We start from the raw sequence: 22833 nt of genomic DNA on the forward strand, positions 1-22833 counted from the left end.
GTTCCATATCTACATCCTCATTCTCTTGTGTGAAGACAGATGTGAAGTATTCGTTCAACACCCTACCAATGTCCTCTGGCTCCACCCACAGATTTCCCCCTTGGTCCCTAATGGGTCCTACTCTTTCCCTGGTTATCCTCTTCCCATTGATATACTTATAGAATATCTTGGGATTTTCCCTACTTTTACCAGCCAGAGCTTTCTCATATCCCCTCTTTACTCTCCAAATTGCTTTCTTAAGCTCCATCCTACATTTTCTGTACTCCACTAATGCTTCCATTGATTTGATCTCCTTGTATTTGCTAAAAGCCTCTCTTTTCCTTCTCATGGTACCCTGAATGTTTCTGGTCATCCATGGTTCTCTGGGCTTGTTGCTCCTACCTATTACCCTAGAGGGAACATGCTGGGCCTGTACCTTCCCGTGGAGGTGGGTTGACAATTTAAATATTGAACTGAGGCTGGCAACCTCTGAGTTCACCTGCTTTTTAGCTTTAACAGTGGCCAACTAAGTTTTCCCGGCCTCAGGAAACCAGGTAGTTGATGGGAGGTGAGGACAGCTTCAGGGGAGAAGGTAAGTGCCTTTACAACAATGCTTGTGGGCCAGGAGGAGCTGTTGTGCTTCCTCCCAGTGAGGTACATTTATTAACTGTGTATCTATTGCATGTTCATGGCATTTTGATTAATTCTCATGATTTAAACTCATTTGCCTTCTCTATTTCATGGCAGCAGCAGCAGCAGCAGCAGCAGCAGCAACAGATGTATGTCGTCAGAGACAGGGTGCAGGTGAGTCAACACAAATGCAACCTTCAATCTTAGACTGATACTTGGGCTGTCTGTGTAAGTGCATTGATACCAGAGTGTCATATTGGTGGCTCACCATCACCTTCTCAAGGGCAGTTAATGGGTGGGCAATAAATGCTGACCTTCCAGTGATGCTCACATCTCATAAATGAATAAATAAAAACTTCAGAGATGAAATTTGTCCTGCGCTTTTCTGAGAAACCAGCGATAGCCAATCGCCGTATACTTTGCACACCGCCTCTTTTTTTTAAACCAATCTCGCTCAGGAATGGCAAGTTCAGTTTAGAGACCCTGATGTTATCAGCTGGCGCAGCACAGCCCAGGAATTAATTTGGGATCTTCCTGTTCGACATGGCTCAGTAACAATTTGGTCCAACGAATGAGTCACAAATCTAATACTCCAATTGCTTCAGCAGTCACTGGTGCAAGAGAAGCTGAAAATATGATTGAAAATAACAAAGGCCATCATTCTGATCATTTCTGGGAAATAGATGAGTGAATAAAATAAGAAGAAGAGAAAATGTTGCCCCTAAGCTTTGAAATTCCTACTGTACACCTCTCCACCTCAATTTCCTCCTTTAAGACGCTCCTTAAAACCTACCTCTTTGACCCAGCATTTGATCATCTGACCTAATAGCTATCTATATATATATATATATATATATATATATATATATATATACATACATGGCTCTCCCTCATACCTTGTTTTATATTGCTCCTGTGATATACCTGGGGACGTTTTATTACGTTAAATGTGCTATATAAATATAAGTTGTTGTTGAAATACTCAGCAGATCCGGCAGCAACTGTGGAGAGAGCAACAGAATTAACCTTTCAAGTCTGTGTGACCTTTTATCAGAACCCCAGTCCATGTGGTGTAGGTATACCCACAGTGCTGTTGGGGAGGAAGTACCAGGATTTTGACCCTGCAACAGTGAAGGAACAGTGATGTAGTTTCAACTGAGGATGCTGTGTAACTTCGAGGAGAACCCATAGGTGATGGTGTTCCCAGGTGCCTGCTGCCCTTACAATTCTAGGTGGTAGAGGATGCGGGTTTGGAAGGTACTGTCGAAGGAGGCTTGATGCTGTACTGCATCTTGTATATGGTACACATTACTGCCACTGTGTGCCTTTGGTGGAGGGAGAGAATATTTAAGGTGGTGGATGGGGTGCCAATCAAGCGGGCTGATTTGTCCTGGTTGGTGTCAAGCTTCTTGAGTGTTGTTGGAGCTGCACCCATCCAGGCAGGTGGAAAGCATTCCATCACATTCCGGACTTGTGTCTTGTAGATGGTGGCATCAGGAGGTGAATTCCTACCCTCTGACCTGCTCTTGTAGCTGGTTAATGGTGAGCCCCAGAATGCTGATGGTAGGAGTTTCAGCAATGGTAATACTGTTGAATGTGAAGGGGAGATGGTTGGACTCTCTCTCTTGTTGGAGATAGTTATTGCCTGGAACTTGTGTAACATGAGTGATACTTGCCACTTATCAGCCCAAGCCTGAATGTTGTTCAGGTCTGGCTGCATATGGACACGGACTGCCTCAGTATCTGAGGAGTTGCAGTGACACTGAACACTATGCAATCATCAGCACACATCCCCACTTCTGACCTTATAATGGAGGGAAGGTCATTGATGAAGCAGCTGAAGATGGTTGGGCCGAGGACACTACCCTGAGGAACTCCTGCAGTGAGGTCCTGGAGCTAAGATGATTGGCCTCCAAAATCCATCTTCCTTTGTGCTGGATGTGACTGCAACCAGTGGAGGGTTCTTCCCCCGATTTCTGTTGATTTTGTCATGCTCAGAAGGAACTGTGTTGAAAAACAGACAATGAACTGGAGGAAATAAGACAATAAAACGTCAACTGTTAAACTGAACCATAAGAAAATGGTTGCATTAATACCCCCAGGCAAAACTGAGTAGAGGTCAAGTGACCCCTCCTGTACTCTCAATCAACAAGCCTGTCTGCAAAGATGAAACTCATTAACTGCATCTGTTGAAAACCCATTGAATTGAAAGCACCATGTTGATGGCTCCTGCCTACAGGAATGGGACTAACAAAGGTTCTCTAAGACAGACTGACTCCACCGTTCAAACCCAGATGAATGGATGTGAAATAGCACCATTGTGACAGAATGGTCCCCATCTAGACATCAAGATAGCAATGGTTTTCCATATCCTGGACCATTGTGTGGTCGCACTGGGGGAGAGGGTCCTGTGTCACCTGATAGGACTCAAATGTGATGGATTTTTACCTTAAAAAGAGAGAAGGAAAATCAAGAAAAGACCACAAAATGTCAGTTCCAGCTAAAAGCTGAGTGACCAGTCCAGCACAAGGAAGAGACCTGCTGCTGATACTATACTTCAACTTGCTGCAGCAGAGAATTTAAAAAGTCACCACTGCCTCTGGTCTGAAGTTTTTTAGCTATCAGAAATCTACAAAACCTCAGCAATTTCACATCTACAAAACTCCAGGCCTGTACCTTTTGATCAGACGTTTCTCCTGAGAAGATTCAACAGGTTTCTGTGCACCACGAACCCTTCCATCACTGTGGACTTCAATTGCATCCTACCCTTATTATCTCTATCTATCTAGTCTTGTGTATGCATCTGTGTGTGAATTCTGCAAACAATTTGGATTCTGTTGTTTTAAAAAAAATTTAACCTTCCTTTTTTTTTAAATCTACAAGTTAATCTACAAGGCTTCAGGCCAAGTGCTGGAAAATGGGAAGAGAATAGTAAGGTGCTTGATGGCCAGCACAGACACGATGGGTCGAAATACCTGTTTCTGTGCTGTATAACTCTATGACTCTAAAATCTGTCGTTTGTTGATTTGACCCTAAAACGCTAAGGAAGTATCACCCCATTTTTAACAAAATGATTGACAGTAGACTGATGGGGTGGTCATTGGCCTGATTGGATTTGTCCTGCTTTTTGTGGACAGGACATATCTGGGCACTTTTCCACATTGTCAGGTGGATGTTGATGTTGCAGCTGTACTGGAGCGGTATGGTTAGGAGTGCAGCTAGTTCTGGAGTAGAAGTCTACAGTACAACAGTCAGGATGTCAGGGCCCATCGACTTTGCTGTGTTCACTGCTTTCAGCCATTTCTTGATATCATGTGCACTGAATTGAGTTGGCTGAAAACTGGCATCTGTGATGCGGGCAACCTCAGGAGGAGGCCGAGTTGGATCATCCACTTCGCATTTCTGGCTGAAGATGGCTGCAAATGCTTCAGCCTTGTCTTTTGCTGTAATTGAGGATGTGGATGTTTGTGAATCCTCCTGCTTGGGTTAGTTGTTCAATTGTCCACCACCATTCATGACTGGATAGGCAGGACTGCAGAAATTTGATCTGAACGATTTGTTGTGGGATTGCTTTGCTCCATCTATTGCATGCTGCTTACGCAGTTTAACATGCATGTGGTCCTGCGTTGTAGCTTCACCAAGTTGGCATCTCATTTTTATGTATGCATGGTGCTGCTCCTGGCATGCTCTCCTACACTCCTCATTGAATCAGGGTTAGTCCCCTGGCATGATGGTAATGGTAGAGTGAAGGATATGTGTTTGAATGTAATTCTGCTGAAGCTGATGGCCCACAGAGTCTCATGGATACCCAATTTTCAGCTGCTAAATCTGTCTCAATCTATCCCATTTAATACGGTGCTATACAAGACAATGGCACACATCCGCACTGTGAAGTTGAGGCCTCGACTCCACAAGGGCTGTGTGGTGGTCACACTACCAATACTGTTACATACAGATGCATCTGCAACAGGTAGTTTGGCAAGAATGAGTTCCGAAGAAGGGTCACTGACCCGAAACGTTAACTCTGCTTCTCTTTCCACAGATGCTGCCAGACCTGCTGAGTGATTCCAGCATTTCTTGTTTTTGTTTCAGATTTCCAGCATCCGCAGTATGTTGCCTTTATATAAGAATGAGTTCAAGTTAGTTTTTCCCTCTTGTTGGTTCCCTCACCACCTGTCCTTCAGGACTCAGCCACCTCGGTCATTAGTGATGCTACTGAGACACATCGTTCCTAACAATTGGACACAATACTCCAGATGGGCCGTACCAGTCTTTTATAAAGATTTAGCACAATTCCCTTCCTTTTGAACTCTGTCTGGAATTTTACCAGCCGTCTGGAGGCGGTCTGGGAGGCAGGAAGGCTCAGAAAATAGTGGGCGAAGGCATCGGAGGGGAAGACTGGTGTCTTCCGCTGTCAGGGGATATTCCCAGAAGCTGGAATGGCTGGCGACCAAATAATTCAATTAACTGGACAATTAACAGCATCTTTAAGTACCTGTTGGAATTTTACTGGTGCCGCCACCACACCTCCCCCAACCCATAACAGTGACCTGTACACAACGGGAGCCACACATCAGAGAGGGTCACAACACTGTAGCACTGATTCACCAGCCACACTGCCTCCAAATCAGTTTGCTTTCGGGAGCATGACATCACTGAATTTATCCTCAACAGTGAAAACTTGTTTCCTCCAATCAAAACATTCAAAATTCACTGATGTATCTGCACAGAATGATAGAAGAATTAGTAGTAAGAATATAAGTGGGAACATTGGGCTAGAAATTGGTATGTGCAGTCGTTTTTGCGCAGCGAATGCAATTTGTGACCCGCCTGCAACTATTGTGGAAGGAGGCAGCATTCAAATTTGGTGCTCTCTCCATTTACCAGATTGTAGAGTTGGGCCGAGCGATGTAGCACTGTCTCTGCCTCTGTGCTCAGCAGGGAGCCAAGCACATTGGTCTAATGTCAAGTGGTGCAGCTAGCCTTCCCTTCTTAAAGGCAGACTGTCCCTCTTAAAAGGAAGCTGCATTGAATTACTGGAGGCTGCTGTTGAATGCTCCTACTGCTATGATAGGTCACAGACCTGAAACGTTAACTTTGATTCTCTCTCCACAGCTGCTGTCAGACCTGCTGAGTATTTCCAGCACTTTTTGTTTTTTAACAGAGAGTTAACATGCAGATACAGCAAGTATCTGGACAAATGGTTTTTTAGCATTTATTGCAAGGGGGTTGGTGTTTAAGAGTAAGGAATTCTTGTTGCGACTTTTATGACTTTAGTGAGACCACACCTGGTGTATTGTGTCGAGTTTTGGTCTCCTGACCTTAGGAAGTGTATACTTGTCTTCGAGGGGGGAGCAACACAGGTTTACGAGATTGATTTCTGGCCTATGTTCTTGAATGAGAGCTTGAGTAGAATGGGCCTATATTTTCTGCAGATGAGAAGGGTGAGAAGTGATCTCATTGAAACGTATGAAATTCTTACAGGGTTTGACCGTGTAGATGCTGAGAGACTTTTTCACCTGTTTGGAGAGTCTAGAGCTAGGGTCATAATCTCAGGATCAGCGATCGACTAAATTGGACTGAGATAAGGAGAAACATCTTCACTCAACAGGTTGTGAATCTCACCAAAAACCTAAAAATCTTTCATACCAAAGTTATTTGGCCAATTACCTTAAATCCGTGACCTCTGGTTACTGACATTTCTGTGCCTGGAAATCATTTCACTTTGATTTTGAACATCGCTGTCTAATCTCTGCTTAACCTTCTGTGCTCTAAGAAGATTAACTCCAGTTTTCTAGACTTTCTAAGTAACTGATGTCTTTGATCCCAGGTATTATGTTAGTAAAGCTGCATTGCATCGTCTCTGAAGCTTTGACTTTATTCCAAAAGAGTCAAGTCCAGAATTGGACAGCGGCTGAATTTTTAACATCCTAACATGGCTGGTTTGCAGTTGGTTCAGATGCTAAAACTTTGAAAATCTGAAACTCAGTCTCAGCCTGCCTGCAAATGGGCTACTTCTGGGTTTAGTGGAGGTTGTGGGGGTTGGTGTGGGCAGCCAACCCGCTCCCAGGAGGTGGGTTGACAATTTATATATTTAAGTGAGCCTGGTGGCCTCTGATTTAACCTGCTTTGTACTGGCGAGCCCAGTTTTCCAGGCCTCAGGAAACCAGGTAGATGATGGGTGGTGAGGACAGCTTCGGGGGAGAAGGTAAGTGTCTTTACAACAAAGCTTGTGGGCCAGGAGGAGCTGGTGTGCTTCCTCCCAGTGAGGTACATTTATTAACTGTGTATCTATTGCATGTTCATGGCATTTTGATTAATTTAAACTCAATTGCATTCTCTATTTCATGTCAGCGGCAGCAGCAGCAGCAGCAGCAGCAGCAGATGTATGTCTTCAGGGACAGGGTGCAGGTGAGTCAACACAAATGCAACCTTCAATCCTAGACTGATACTTGGGCTGTCTGTGTAAGTGCATTGATACCAGAGTGTCATGTTGGTGGCTCACCATCACCTTCTCAAGGGCAGTTAGGGGATGGGCAATAAATGCTGGTCTTGCCAGCGATGCTCGCATCCCATAAATGAAATCAGGGATGAAATTTGTCTTGCACATTTCTGAGAAACCAGCGATAGCCAATTACCGCACACTTCGCACTCCGCCTCATTTGTTTTAACCTCTCTAGCTCAGGAATAATATATTCAGTTTAGAGGTCCTGATGTTATCAGTTGACGCAGCGCAGCCCAGGAATTAAACTTTTTTTTTTGTTCATGCAGGGGATGTGGGCATCGCTGGCTAGGCCAGCACTTATTGTGTTTCGAAAGTGCTTCTATATTTTTTGTTAAGGCTATGTTTTTGAGGACTTATATTTAAATTGTGGCGATGGATTCATTGGAAGGCTGAAGATTTCATAGAAACTGGACTTTGCTTTGTTGTTGACAGTTTATTGAAAGGACACTGAAATGTTATTTAAACACAACCTTGCTGGAAATCATGTGCTTTAAGCAATAAACAACAGAAACCTTGGTGACCTGGGGAAGATGTTTACGGAGAAGTGACCGGTCAAGATTTATAGGGGTTAGGCAGCTTGACTCTTGAGATATTGTTTTGGTTTCGCTTTGGACAGTGTGTTGGGGTATGAATGGTTTTGAAGACAGTTGGAGAAAACCAGCCAGGAGAGCAGTCACCATCAGCTCCCCACTTCCATCTCTTTGAGAATTTCTTGTGTAAGAAACTGATGCTGCATTTCTCCTGAAAGGCCTGCCAGAAACCCCTGATGCCGCATTTCTCCTGGAAAACCTGCCAAACTGATCCTCAACATCACCTGAAAATAACAGCTCTAGAAAGATCCCAGTGAAAACCATCTACACATATTTAGGCCACCAGACCAAAAAGGGACAACTGACATCTTTCCATATCTTCTCTTTTTTCTTCAATAATTAGCAAGGATTTGGCCAAAGTAGTCTTTTTTGTCTTTTTTGGGAACAGACCTCTGCAGAGAGGATTTCTGTATTTTTGTCAGTGAGTGTGTGAGTTTGTGTGTGGGGAATTTAAACAGGGAACTTTCATAGTTCAATCTATGTGTTAATGCTTTACTTTGTTACTGGTTAAGTCTTGTTTTACAAAAACTGATAATTTCATCGTTTATTAAAGAAACCTGGTTAGTGTTTTTTACTCTGGGATAAAGAGTAAAGTAGATGATTGAATCGGTAACTGGGTAAACATTTAAATATATGTTGTGACCTTTGGAGAAGTGGAACTAGAAAAGACAGTGCACTCCTCCCACCTCAGTTGTTACAATTGCCCATCCCTAATTGCCCTTGAGAAGGTGGTGGTGAGCTGCCTTCTTGAACCGCTGCAGTCCTTGGGGTGTAGATACACCAACAGTACTGTTCCAGGATTTTGACCCAGCGACAGTGAAGAAATGGTGATATAGTTCCAAATCAGGATGGTGTGTTGCTTGAAGAGGAACTTGCAGGTGGTGATGTTCCCATGCATCTGCTGCCCTTGTCCTTCTAGGTGGTAGAGGTTGTGGGTTTGGAAGGTGCTGTCGAAGGAGCCTTGGTGAGTTGCTGTCGTGCATTTGTAGATGGTACACACTGCTGCCACTGTGGGTCGGTAGTGGAGGGAGTAAATGTTGAAAGTGGTGGATTGGGTGCCAATCAAGTGGGCCGCTTTGTCCTGAATGGTGTTGAGCTTCAAAATAAATCTAAAATGAATCTAAATAAAGGAAACTATGAAGGTGTGAGGTGCAAGTTGTCTATGATAGATTTGGGAACGTTACTTAAAGGGTTGACAGTGGATAGGTAATGGCTAGCATTTAAAGAGCACATGGATGAATTAGAGCAATTGTTCATTCCTGTCTGGCGCAAAAATAAAACAGGAAGGGTGGCTTAACTATAGCTTACAAAAGAAATTGGGGATAGTATTAGATCCAAGGAGGAGAAATATAAAATGGCCAGAACAAGCAGCAAACCTGAGGATTGGGAGCAGTTTAGAATTCAGCAAAGGAGGACAAAGGGATTGATTAAGAAGGGGAAAATAGAGTATAAGAGTAAGCTTGCAGAAAACATAAAAACTGACTGTAAAAGCTTCTATACGTATGTGAAGAGAAAACGATTAGTGAAGACAAATATGGGTCCCTTAAGTCAGAAACGGGGGAATTTACAATGGGGAACAAAGAAATGGCTGACCAGTTAAATACACACTTTGGTTCTGTCTTCACACAGGAGGGTACAAATGACCTCCCAGAAACGTTGGGGAACATAGGGTCTGGTGAAAAAGAGGAACTGTATGAAATCAGTATTCGTAAGTAAATGGTGTTAGGGAAATTGACGGGATTGAAGGCCGATAAATCCCCAGGGCTTGATAATCTACATCCCAGAGTACTTAAGGAAGTGGCCCTAGAAATAGTAGATGCATTGCTGGTCATTTTTCAAAATTCTATAGACTCTGGAACAGTTCCAACGGATTAGAGGGTAGCTAATGTAACCCAACTATTTGAAAAAGGAGGTAGAGAGAAAACAGGGAATTATAGACCGGTTAGGCTGACATCAGTAGTGGGGAAAATGCTCAAGTCCATTATAAAAGATGGAATAGCAGAGCACTTGATAAACAATGACAGGATCGGACAAAGTCAATGTGGATTTACGAAAGGGAAATCATGCTTGACAAATCTACTAGAATATTTTGAGGATGTAACTAGTAGAATAGATAAGGGAGAACCAGTGGATGTGGTGTATTTGGATTTTCAGAAGGCTTTCGATAAGGTCCCACATAAGAGATTAGCATGCAAAATTAAAGCACATGGGATTGGGGGTAAGGTACTGACATGGATAGAGAACTGGTTGGCAGACAGGAAACAAAGAGTAGGAATAAATGGGTCTTTTTCCGAGTGGCAGGCAGTGACTAGTGGGGTACTGCAGGGATCATTGTTAGGACACCAGCTATTCACAATATATATTAATGATATAGATGAGGGAATTAAATGTAATACATCCAAGTTTGCAGATGACAGAAAGCTGGGTGGGAGTGTGAGCTGTGAAGAGGATGCAGAGAAGCTCCAGTGTGATTTGGACAGGTTGAGTGAATGGGCAAATACATGGCAGATGCAGTATAATGTGTGTAAATGTGAGGTTATCCACTTTGGTGGCAAAAACAGAAAGGCAGATTATTATCTGAATGGTGATTGATTGGGAAAGGGGGATGTGCAGCGAGACCTGGGTGTCCTTGTGCACCAGTCGCTGAAAGTAAGCATGCAGGTGCAGCAGGCAGTTAAGAAGGCAAATGGTATGTTGACCTTCATAGCAAGAGGATTCAAGTACAGGAGCAAGGATGTCTTGCTGCAATTATACATGGCCTTGGTGAGACGACATCTGGAGTATTATGTGCAGTTTTCGTCTCCTTATCTGAGGAAGGATGTTCTTGCTATGGAGGGAGTGCAGCGAAGGTTCACCAGACTGATTCCTGGGATGGCAAGACTGACATATGAAGAGAGATTGGGTGGATTAGGCTTGTATTTGCTAGAGTTTAGAAGAATGAGAGGGGATCTCATAGAAACCTACAAAATTCTACCAGGACTGGAGAGACTAGATGCAGGAAGGATGTTCCCGATGGTAGGGCAGTCCAGTAGCAGGGGTCACAGTCTAAGGATAAGGGGTAAGCCGTTTAGGATGAGATGAGGAGGGATTTCTTCACCCAGAGAGTGGTGAACCTGTGGAACTCTCTACCACGGAAAGCAGTTGAGGCCAAATCATTAAATATATTCAAGAAAGAGTTAGATATAGTTCTTGGGGCTAAAGGGATCAAGGGATACGGGGAGAAAGCGGGAACAGGGTACTGAGTTTGGATGATCAGCCATGATCATATTGAATGGCGGCACAGGCTCGAAGGGCCGAATGGCCTACTCCTGCTTGTATTTTCTGTTTCTTGAGTGTTGTTGGAGCTGCATCCAGGCAAGTGGAGAGTATTCCATCACACTCCTGACTTGTGCCTTGTAGATTGTGGACAGGCATTGGGGAGTCAGGAGGTGAGTTATTCACTGCAGAATTCCCAGCCTCTGACCTGCTCTTGTAACCACAGAATTTATGAGGCTGGTCCAGTTCAGTTTCTGGTCAATGGTGACCACCAGGATGTTGACAGTGGGGAAATTCAGCGATCGTGATGCCATTGAACTTCAAGAGGAGATGGTTAGATTCATTTCTGTTGGCGATGGTCATTGCCTGGCACTTGTGTGGCACGAATATTACTTGCCACTTATCAGCCCAAGCCTGGATATTGTTCAGGTCTCGCTGCATTTCTACTCAGACTGCTTCAGTATTTGAGGAGTCGCGAATGGTGCTGAACATTGTGCAATCATCAGCCAACATCCCCATTTCTGACCTTATGATTGAAGGAAGGTCATTGATGAAGCAGCTGAAGATGGTTGTGCCCAGGACACTACCCTGAGGAACTCCTGCAGTGATGTCCTGGGACTGAAATGATTGACCTCCAACAACCACAACCATCTTTCTTTGCGCTAGATATGACTCCTACCAGTGGAGCGTTTCCCCCTGATTTCCATTGACTCCAGTTTTGCTCGGGCTCGTTGTTGCCACTCCCGGTCAAATGCTGCCTTGATGTCAAGTGCAGTCACTCTCACCTCATCTCTGGAATTCATCTCTTCTATCCATGTTTGGACCAAGGCTGTAATGAGGTCAGGAGCTGAATGGCCCTGACGGAACCCAAACTGAGCGTCACTGAGCAGGTTATTGCTAAGCAAGTGCTGCTTGATGGCACTGTCGATGACACCTTCGATCACTTTACTGATGATTGAGAGTAGACTGATGGGATGGTAATTGGCCGGGTTGGACTTGTCCTGCTTTATGTGCACAGGTGTTATGTCTGAGGCTGGAGTAGTGCACTGTTAATTCAGTCCCACTTTCCCACTTACTGGTACGGCCGATTAGATACTCTGTATGTCCCCAGAATAAAACACACCAACCAGGTTTCTTTAATTAACAATAAAATTATCCGTTTATTATAAACAAAGTCTTAACCAATCATGAAGAAAATTTATACGTGAATTGAGATATTAAAGCCCTTTTTTTTTATATCCTCGTCCTCATGCACACGCACATACATCCAAAAACCAGTTAACCAGGAAAGAAAAGGACTTTCGTTTACAGCTGTTACAAAGGAATAGAATGAATAAAAAAAACATATACTGAAGAGAAGAGATGGAAGTCCTTTGTTTTGGCGAGGTGTCCCAAAGTCAAATTGTTGGCTGCCACTAGGAATCTTTCCAGGCGAGGCTGATGAACAGTCTGTTTGGGTAAACGTTCACAGAGATTCTACTGCAGGAGGCTTCACATAGGTCTTACAGCAGGTGTGCAGCAACAGAGAAGTCAGTCCTCATCCATTCAATGCAAAGTTCAGTTGAAGATTCATGGTTTCTGCAAATATTCAGAGTTTCTTCAAAATGCAGGAGGCAACAGTACCACTTCATACAGGCTTTTGCTTTTCCAGAACAGGGATTCTTCAAAGAGAGGTAACAGTTTTCTTCTGAACTCCTGGCAGGTCCATAAACAAATTCCAATTGCCTCCTTAGACCAAAAACGCAGCTGACTTTGTAACAGTTCAAAGTGAAACCAAAAGATTTCCCAGGTTTAGTCTCATGCTAATCATAAATTTTGTCTTGCCACAACAAAGAATAGTTCTTAAGTCAAACCCCCTGTGGTGTTTACTTGAAATTACATGTTTTCCAGTAAAAACCTGTCCAATGGTCAACCCTCTTTCAAAAATAATCCAAAGTTCAGCCTCTTCAGTTTAAAAATATAGATTCCAATGAATCAGTATTCATGAAATCCCTTCTCAGTTTTCAAAAAAATATAGATTCTCAAGTTTTAACACAAAAATGGAAATTCAGGAACAATAGGACATACCTGGGCAATTGCCGGGTAGATGCCAGTGTTGTAGCTGTACTGGAACAGCTTGGCTAGGGAGGTGGCTAATTCTGGAGCACAAGTCTTCAGTACTATTGCCAAAATGTTTTCAGGACCCATAGCCTTTGCAGTATCCAGTGCCTTCAGCTGTTTCTTGATATGTGGAGTGAATCGGATTGGCTGAAGACTGGCATCTGTGATGCTGGGGACCTGAGGAGGAGGCAGAGATGGATCATCAACTCGGCACTTCTGGCTGAAGATTGTTGCAAATGCTTCAGCCTTATCTTTAGCACTGATGTGCTGGGCTCCCCCATCGTTGAGGATGGGGATGTTTGTGGAGCCTCCTCCGCCTGTCAGTTGTTTAATTATCCACCACGATTCACGACTGGATGTGACAGCACCGCAGAGCTTAGATCTAATCCATTAGTTGAGGGATCACCTTAGCCCTGTCTATTGCATGCTGCTTCCTTTGTTTGACATGCAAGTAGTCCTGTGTTGTAGCTTCACCAGGCATGCCTGGTGTTGCTCCTGACATGCCCTCCTGCACTCTTCATTGAACCAGGGTTGGTCCGCCACATTATGGTAATGGTAAACTTGGGTATATGCCAAGCCATGAGGTTACAGATTGTGGTTGAAAACAATACTGCAGCTGCTGATGGCCCACAGTGCCCATTTTTAAATTCCTATATATGTTCAAAATCTATCACATTTAGCATGGTGGTAGTGTCACATAACACGATGGTGGGTATCCTCAGTATGAAGATGGGACTTTGTCTCCTCAAGGACTATGTGGTAGTCACTCCAACCAATACTGTCATGGACAGATGCATCTGTGACAGGTAGATTGGTGAGGATGAGCTCAAGTAGGTTTTTTTTCCTCTTGTTGGTTCCCTCACCACCTGCCGCAGACTCAGTCTAACAGCTATGCCTTTTAGGACTCGGACAGCTCGGTGAGTAGTGATGCTACTGAGCCACTTTTGGTGATGGACATTGAAGTCCCCCACCTAGAGTATGTTTTGTGCCCTTGCTACCCTCAGTGCTTCTTCCAATTACCATTCAACCTGGAGGAGCACTGATACATCAGTCGAGGGGGGCTACGGCGGTTTCCTTTCGCATGCTTGACCTGATGCCATGAGACTTCATGGGGTCCGGAGTCAATGTTGAGGACCAGCACAACTCTGTCCCTACTGTATACCACAGTACTGCCACCGCTGGTGGTGCAGGAAATGCCCTGGGATGGTGATGTTGGTGTCTGGGACATTGTCTGCAAGGTATGATTCCGTGAGTATGACTATGTCAGGCTGTTGCTTGACTAGTCTGTGGAACAGCTCTCCCAATTTTGGGACCACCCTCCAGATTTTAGTAAGGAGGACTTTGCAGGGTCGACAGGGCTGGTATCCGGTGCTTAGGTCAATGCTGGGTAGTCTGTCTGGTTTCGTTCCTTTTCTTAGGCTTTGTAGCAGTTAGATACAACTGAGTTCCTTGCTGGGCCATTTCAGAGGGCATTTAAGAGTCAATCACAATGCTGTGGGTCTGGAGTCGCGTGTAGGCCAGACCAGGTAATGACAGCAGATTTCCTTCCCTAAAGGACATTAGTGAACCAGATGGGATCTTTCCCGTCTGTCTGGCTCAGTAACACACTTGGTCCATCGCATGAGTCACAAAATCTAATATTCCCATTGCTTAGGAAGTCACTAGTGCAAGAGAGGCTAAAAATATCCGATCAATATTTTCAGGGAGAGACAGGGAACACTGAACAGAAAGTGGTCTCTGCACTTTATCTTCCCCTTTGATATTCATTTCATTATTGACCATTATTTCCTCCATGAGTTAGCACAAAGCACCATATGTCTGAAGATACCATGGGCAGATGCAGCATTCTCAACAGGGAGCCAGGAACACAGGGCACCACTGAACAGAGACAAGGGCGGAATTAAATTCCACCCCCTTCCCCCATTTCCGCCTGGGAGCCGGGGGTGGGGGGGCCATATAATTGGGTGGAAAGGCGCAGAGTAGAGAGCTCGTCGCCTTCCCAACTCCTCCTGATTAAGTCAGGGGTGGGACGGTTGAGGACACCTTCCCACTTGGAGGCCAATTAAGGCCATTAAGTAGCCAATTAATGTCTTCTTAAGGGTCCCGTCACTGCTGGTATTCTGTCATTGGCAGTGTGGGGGTGCCGTAAGCCACCTATACCTTGGCAGCCTCCCTGTGGGGTTGAGTGGGAAGTGCCCTTCTGATGCCCCCCTTCACTGGGGGCTACCTGACTGGCCCCTGGAAAGCCCGCACCACTCACCTGTCTTCTGGGGCCTCCTCATTAGCTGCTGCTCCGGGGCTCCCAGTGGCAATGCTGGGACTGAAGAGCTGCCAGCCCTCTGATTGGCTAGCATATCTTGGAGGTGGGATCTTTACCCTTAAAGGCACAGGAACCCCGATGGTGGGCAGTTAACTGCCTAAATGACTTTTAATCCAGTTGGGGCTTCCGAAAATGGCTATGGCAGTGTTGATACCGGCTTTCTGGTCGGCTGTTAAAATCAGCCCATGGTCACAGCAATGTAGCACCGATTCACTGACGACACTTCCTTCACACTCAGCTTGTTGTTGGTAGCAGGAGATGGCTGAATTTATCGTCAACCATGAAAACTATGTGCTTGTGACCTCCACCATAAACAAAAGTTTCTATCTATCCACAACTCTACAGCCACTAATGTATCAACACAGAATGACACATGGAAATTGAGGTATAACAAGTAGGAACATTTTTTTTAACCCTAGTCAGGCAGTTATTGGATGTTACAGCATTGAGAGGATATTCAAGGAGATTAAACACACCAGTGTAGGAGTGAAGGAATGGCTACTAAATAATTGATAGGCTACCAAGTTTAATAACATAATCACCTGCATGGCTACCAAAAATTAAGTATTTTAATATCATACATCACTCAATAATACTTAAAAACTTAATGTTATACTGTGGTTGGAAGTTTAGCTGGGTTGCCCAGGGGAAAACAGATCGGGTGGGCTGTTAAAATGGAGCGGGTGACTTATCCTATCCATTCTCTCTGCATTCTGATTTTAAAATGCCTGAAGGACAGAAGGCTTTTCCAGGTATGTTTGTATTTCTTCTTTGTTCTGGGGGTCAGTCGGAGCAGAAGTTCCACAAGGAAAGTTTTAGTCTCCCCTGTTCCGGGCTTCTCACATTCGTTTACCAGTCTAGAATCCCCATTTCAGAACCACTTCCCAGTTGTCCCTGCACTTGCTTTGGATTGGTTGAATTTCAGCTGCTTTATGCTCACTTCTGACCATCTTGAGCAATCGCCCTGCAGAATGTTAATGAAATAAAAACAAGAAATGCTGGAACCACTCAGCAGGTCTGGCAGCATCTGTGGAAAGAGAAGCAGAGTCAACGTTTCGGGTCAGTGACCCTTCTTCGGAACAGAATTCTCTCTCCACAGATGCTGCCAGACCTGCTGAGTGGTTCCAGCATTTCTTGTTTTTATTTCAGATTTCCAGCATCAGCAGTATTTTGCTTTTATTTTAGAATGTTAATGAAGCCTGACCATTAAAATGGACCATGCCTCCCTCTGTAACTCCCAGACAGGCTGACCGCTCGCTAGGACACTTTCCCCCCAAAGAGTACAATCTCTTTTGCATGTTGATAGCACTTTGATTAATTATCATGATTTCAACTGAATCCTGTTCTCTGTTTCTTGGTAGCAGCAGCAGCAGCAGCAGAAGCAGACATGAGACGTCAGCAACGGAAGAGACGGGCTTCAGGTGAGTCAGCAAAATTGCAGCTTTCATTTCCACACTGGTACTCGAGCTGTGTGTACAAACGTACGGACATACAGCCCCTCGAGCCTGCTCCGCCATTCAATAAATTCATGGCTGAACTGATTACTCCACATTTCCACCTACCTCCGATAACCATTCACCCCCTTGCTTATCACGAATCTACCTCTGCCTTAAAAACACTCAAGGACTCTGCTTCCACCACATTTTGAGGAAGAGAGTTCCAAAGACTCACGACCCTCTGAGAGAAAAAATTTCACCTCATCTCTGTCTTAATTGGGAGAACCCTTATTTTTAAACAGTGACCCCTAGTTCTAGATTCTCCCACAAGGGGAAACATCCTTTCCACATTCACCCTGTCAAGACCCCTCAGGATCTTATATGTTTCAGTCAAGTCACCTCTTACTCTTCTAAATTCCAGCAGATACAAGCCTAGCCTGTCCAGTCTTTCCTCATATGACAGTCCACCCATTCCAGGTATTAGTCTAGTAAACCTTCTCTGAACTGCTTCCAATGCATTAACATCCTTCCTTAAATAAGGAGACCAATATTGTACACCGTACTCCAGATGTGGTCTCACCGATGCCCTGTATAACTGAAGCATAACCTCCCTACTTTTGTATTCAATTCCCCTCACAATAAACAATAACATTCTATTCGCTTTCCTAATTACTTGCTGTACCCGCATACTAATATTTTGCTATTCATGCACTAGGACACCCAGATCTGCATCTCAGAGATGCAGAGTGGGAATATACAATGGGTGGTATGACCGGAGGAAGTATAGCGAATCAAAGGGACCTTGGTGTACTTGTCCACAGATCACTGAAGGCAGCAGCACAGGTAGATAAGGTGGTTAGGAAGGCATATGGCATACTTGCCTTTATTAGCCGAGGCATAGAATGCAAGAGCAGGGAGGTTATGATGGAGCTGTATAAAACACTAGTTAGGCCACAGCTGGAGTACTGTGTACAGTTCTGGTCACCACACTGTAGGAAGGATGTGTTTGCACTGGAGAGGGTGCAGAGGAGATTCACCAGGATGTTGCCTGGGCTGGAGCATTTCAGCTATGAAGAGAGACTGGATAGGCTAGGGTTGTTTTCCTTGGAGCAGAGAAGGCTGAGGGGGGACCTGATTGAGGTATACAAAACTATGAAGGGCATAGATAGGGTAGATAGGAAGAAACCTTTTTCCCTTAGCAGAGGTTTCAATAACCAGGGGACGTAGATTTAAGGTACGGGGCAGGAGGTTTAGAGGGGATTTGAGGAAAAAATTTTTCATCCAGAGTGTGGTTGGAATCTGGAACACAGTGCCTGAAGGGGCGGTAGAGGCAGGAACCCTCACAACATTTAAGAAGTATTTAGATGAGCACTTGAAATGCTATAGCATACAAGGCTACGGGCCAAGTGCAGGAAAATGGGATTAGAATAGATAGGTGCTTGATGGCCAGCACAGACACGATGGGCCAAAGGGCCTGTTTCTGTGCTGTATAACTCTATGGTCTACAATATCTCACCATTTAGATAATATGCTTCTGTTTTATTCTTCCTGCCAAAATGGACAATTTCCCACTTTTCCACATTATACTCCATTTGCCAGATCTTTTCCCACTCACTTAACCTATCTGTATCCCTTTGTACTACCCTCCTTATGTCCTTTTCACAACTTACTTTCCTACAATCTTTGTGTCATCAACAAATTTAGCAACCATACCTTCGGTCCCTTCATCTAAGTCATTTATATAAATTGTAAAAAGTTGAGACCCCAGCACTGATCCCTGTGGCATGCCACTCATTACATCTTGCCAACTAAAAAAGGACCCATTTATGCCTACTCTCTGTTTCCTGTTAGCTAGCCAATCTAGAGGTAAATGATCTAGATCTAATTGCCATTACGAGACTTGGTTACAAGGAGATCAAGGTTGGGAAGTAAATACACCAGGGTATACAATATATCAGACAGACAGACAGAATGGCAAAGGAGGAGGAGTAGCCCTGATAGTAAAGGGTTGCATAAGGACATTAATAAGATGAGATCTGGCCTCAGAAGATCATGAAGTAGAATCAGTTTGGGTGGAAATTAGGAATAGCAAGAATCAGAAAACACTGTTGGGAGTAGTTTATGGCTCCCTAACGGTAGTTATATTATTGGACAGAACATTAAATGGGAAATTATTGGAGCATATAAAAAAGGTAATGTATTAATTGTGGGGGACTTTAATCTGCAGTTAGACTGAAACAATCAAATTGGCAACAGTGGTCTAGAAGATGAATTTGTAGAATGCTTTAGTGAGAGTTTCTGGGAGCAATACGTTGTAAAACTAACTAGGGATAAAGCTATTTTAGATCTTGTATTGTATAATGAAGCAGGGTTAATAAGCAATGTCATAGTAAAAGATCCACTGGGAAATAGTGATCATAATACCATTGAATTTCATGTTAAGTTTGAAAGTGACACATTTTAATCACAAAACAAGAACCTTAAACTTAAACAAAGCCAATTGCGAAGGTATGAGGGGAGAACTGGCTAAGGTTAATTGGGTAAATAGACTGGAAGGTATGGCGGTAAATGAACAGTGTGAAACATTTAAAGAAACTATTCAAAGGATTCGACAGAAGTACATTCTGTTCAAAAACAAAATCTCGCCAAGAAAGACCCATCTGTGGCTCACTCTGGAAGTTAAGGAGAGTATTAGACTAAAAGAAGAGGCTTACAATGTTGCAAAAAACAGTAGCAAGTCTGAGGATTGGGAGAGTTTTAGAAACCAAGCAAAGGGCCACCAAAAAGTTGAGAAAAAGGGAAAAAGTAGAACATGAGAGTAAACTAGCCAGCAATATAAAAACAGATTGTAAGAGCTTTTATAAGTACATAAAAAGAGAGTAGCTAAAGTAGACATTGGCAGAGACAGGAGAAATCATAATGGGAAATGAGGAAATGGCAGAGGCACTGAACAAATATTTTGTGTCTGTCTTCACAATAGAAGACACAAGTTCCATACCAGAAATAGGCAGTAACCTAGGGGCTAAAAAGAGTGAGGAAATTAAGGATATTGATATCAGCCGAGAAAAAGTATTGGAGAAACTTGAGGGACTAAAACCTGGGACATTGGGACCAGTTCTGGGGAAGGTGGGACCAGTACAAGCTGGACAGGTTGCATCTAGGCAGGACCGGGACCAATTTCCTTGGGTAGGGAGGGGAGGGGGGGAGGTGTTTGCTAGTGCTGTCGGGGAGGGTTTAAACTAGAATGGCGGGGGATGGGAATCTGAACATGGAGACGAGAGAGGAAAACAAGGATAGAAATGAAAGACAGAAAAATAAGAAGCAAAAGTGGAAGGCAGAGAAAACAAGGATGTGAAACAAATGGGGCCATAGTGCAAAATAAAGCGAAGATGACTAACAATGTTAAAAAGACAAGTCTAAAGGCAGTGTGTCTTAATGCACAGAGCATTCGCAATAAGGTAGATGAATTAACAGCGCAAATAGATATAAACGGTTATGATATAGTTGCAATTACGGAGACATGGCTGCAGGGTGACCAAGGATGGGATCTGAACAGCCAAGGGTATTCAATATTTAGGAAGGACAGGCAAAAAGGGAAAGGGGGTGGGGTAGCCTTGTTCGTAAAGGAGGAAATCAATGCAGTAACGAGGAAGGATATTGGCTCGGAAAATCATGATGTGGAATCTGTAAGGGTGGAGCTAAGAAACACCACGGGACAGAAAACGTTGGTAGGCTATGATAGATTGGGGAACTTTACTGAAGGAGTTGATGGTGGATAGGCAATGGATAATATTTAAAGCACGTGTGCATGAATTACAACAATTATTCATTCCTGTCTGGCGCAAAAATAAAACCAGAAAGGTGGCTCAACCGTGGCTTACAAAAGAAATTAGGGATAGTATTAGATCCAAAGAGGAGGCATAGAAAATTGCCAGAAAAAGCAGCACGTCTGAGGATTGGGAGTAGTTTAGATTTCAGCAAAGGAAGACAAAGAGGTTGATTAAGTGGGGGAAAATAGAGTATGAGAGTAAACTTGCGGGGAACATAAAAACTGACTGAAAAATCTTCTATAAATATTTGAAGAGAAAAAGATTAGTGAAGACTTACAGTCAGAAACAGGGGAAATTATAATGGGGAACAAAGAAATGGCAGAACAATTAAACACATACTTTGGTTTTGTCTTCACAAAGGAGGACACAAATAACCTCCCAGAAATGTTAGGGAACCAAGAGTCTAATGAGAGGGAGGAACTGAAGGAAATCAGTATTAGTAAAAAAACAGTGCCAGGGAAATTAGTGGGGTTAAAGGCTGACAAATCCCCAGGGCCTGATAATCTATATCCCAGAGTACTAAAGGAAGTGGCCCTGGAAATAGTACATAGAACATAGAACATAGAACAGTACAGCACAGTACAGGCCCTTCGGCCCACGATGTTGTGCAGAACCATTAACCTACTCTAAGATCAAACTACCTACATACCCTTCATTCTACTATCATCCATGTACCTATCCAAGAGTCAGTTAAATGTCCCTAATGTATCTGCTTCTACTACTACCGCTGGAGTGCATTCCACGCACCCACCACTCTCTGTGTAAAGAACCTACCTCTGACATCTCCCCGAAACCTTCCTCCATTCACCTTGAAATTATGCCTCCTGGTGATAGCCCTTTACGCCCTGGGAAAAAGTCTCTGGCTATCCACTCTATCTATGCCTCTCATCATCTTGTACACCTCTATCAAGTCACCTCTCATCCTTCTTCGCTCCAATGAGAAAAGCCCTATCTCCCTCAACCTTTCCTCATAAGACATGCCCTCCAGTCCAGGCAGCATCCTGGTAAATCTCCTCTGCACCCTCTCTAAAGCTTCCACATCCTTCCTATAATGAGGCGACCAGAACTGAACACAATATTCCAAGTGTGGTCTAACCAGGGCTTTATAGAGCTGCAGCATAACCTCGCGGCTCTTAAACTCAATCCCCCTGTTAATGAAAGCCAACACACCATACGCCTTCTTAACAACCCTATCAACTTGGGTGGCAACTTTGAGCGATCTATGGACATGGACCCCAAGATCCCTCTGTTCCTCCACGCTACCAAGAATCCTGTCTTTAAGCCTGTATTCTGCATTCAAATTCGACCTTCCAAAATGAATCATTTCACACTTTTCCAGGTTGAACTCCATCTGCCACTTCTCAGCCCAGCTCTGCATCCTGTCAATGTCCCGTTGCAACCTACAACAGCCTTCCACACTATCCACAACTCCAGCAACCTTCGTGTCATCACAAACTTGCTAACCCAGCCTTCCACTTCCTCATCCAAGTCATTTATAAAAATCACAAAGAGCAGAGGTCCCAGAACAGATCCCTGCAGGACACCACTGGTCACCGAGCTCCAGGCTGAATACTTACCATCTACTACCACCCTCTGACTTCTATGGGCCAGCCAATTTTGTATCCAGACAGCCAACTTTCCCTGTATCCCATGCCTCCTTACTTTCTGAATGAGCCTACCATGGGGAACCTTATTAAACGCATTGCTAAAATCCATATGCACCACATCCACTGCTCTTCCTTCATCAATGTGTTTTGTCACATCTTCAAAGAATTCAATAAGGTTTGTGAGGCATGACCTGCCCCCCTCAAAGCCATGCTGACTGTCTCTAATCAAACTATGCTTTTCCAAATAATCATAAATCCCGTCTCTCAGAATCCTCTCCAATAATTTGCCCACTATCGACATAAGACTGACTGGTCTATAATTCCCAGGGTTATCCCTATTCCCTTTCTTGAACAAGGGAATAACATTTGCCACCCTCCAATCATCTGGTACTACTCCAGTGGACAGTGAGGACGCAAAGATCATCGCCAAAGGCGCAGCAATCTCTTCCCTCGCTTCCCGTAATATCCTTGGGTATATCCCGTCTGGCCCCGGTGACTTATCTGTCCTCATGTCTTTCAACATTTCCAGCACATCCTCCCTCTTAACATCAACCTGTTCGAGCTTATCCGCCTGTTTCACG

Source organism: Heterodontus francisci, chromosome 2, assembly GCF_036365525.1.
Source record: "Heterodontus francisci isolate sHetFra1 chromosome 2, sHetFra1.hap1, whole genome shotgun sequence".
Taxonomy (NCBI): domain Eukaryota; kingdom Metazoa; phylum Chordata; class Chondrichthyes; order Heterodontiformes; family Heterodontidae; genus Heterodontus; species Heterodontus francisci.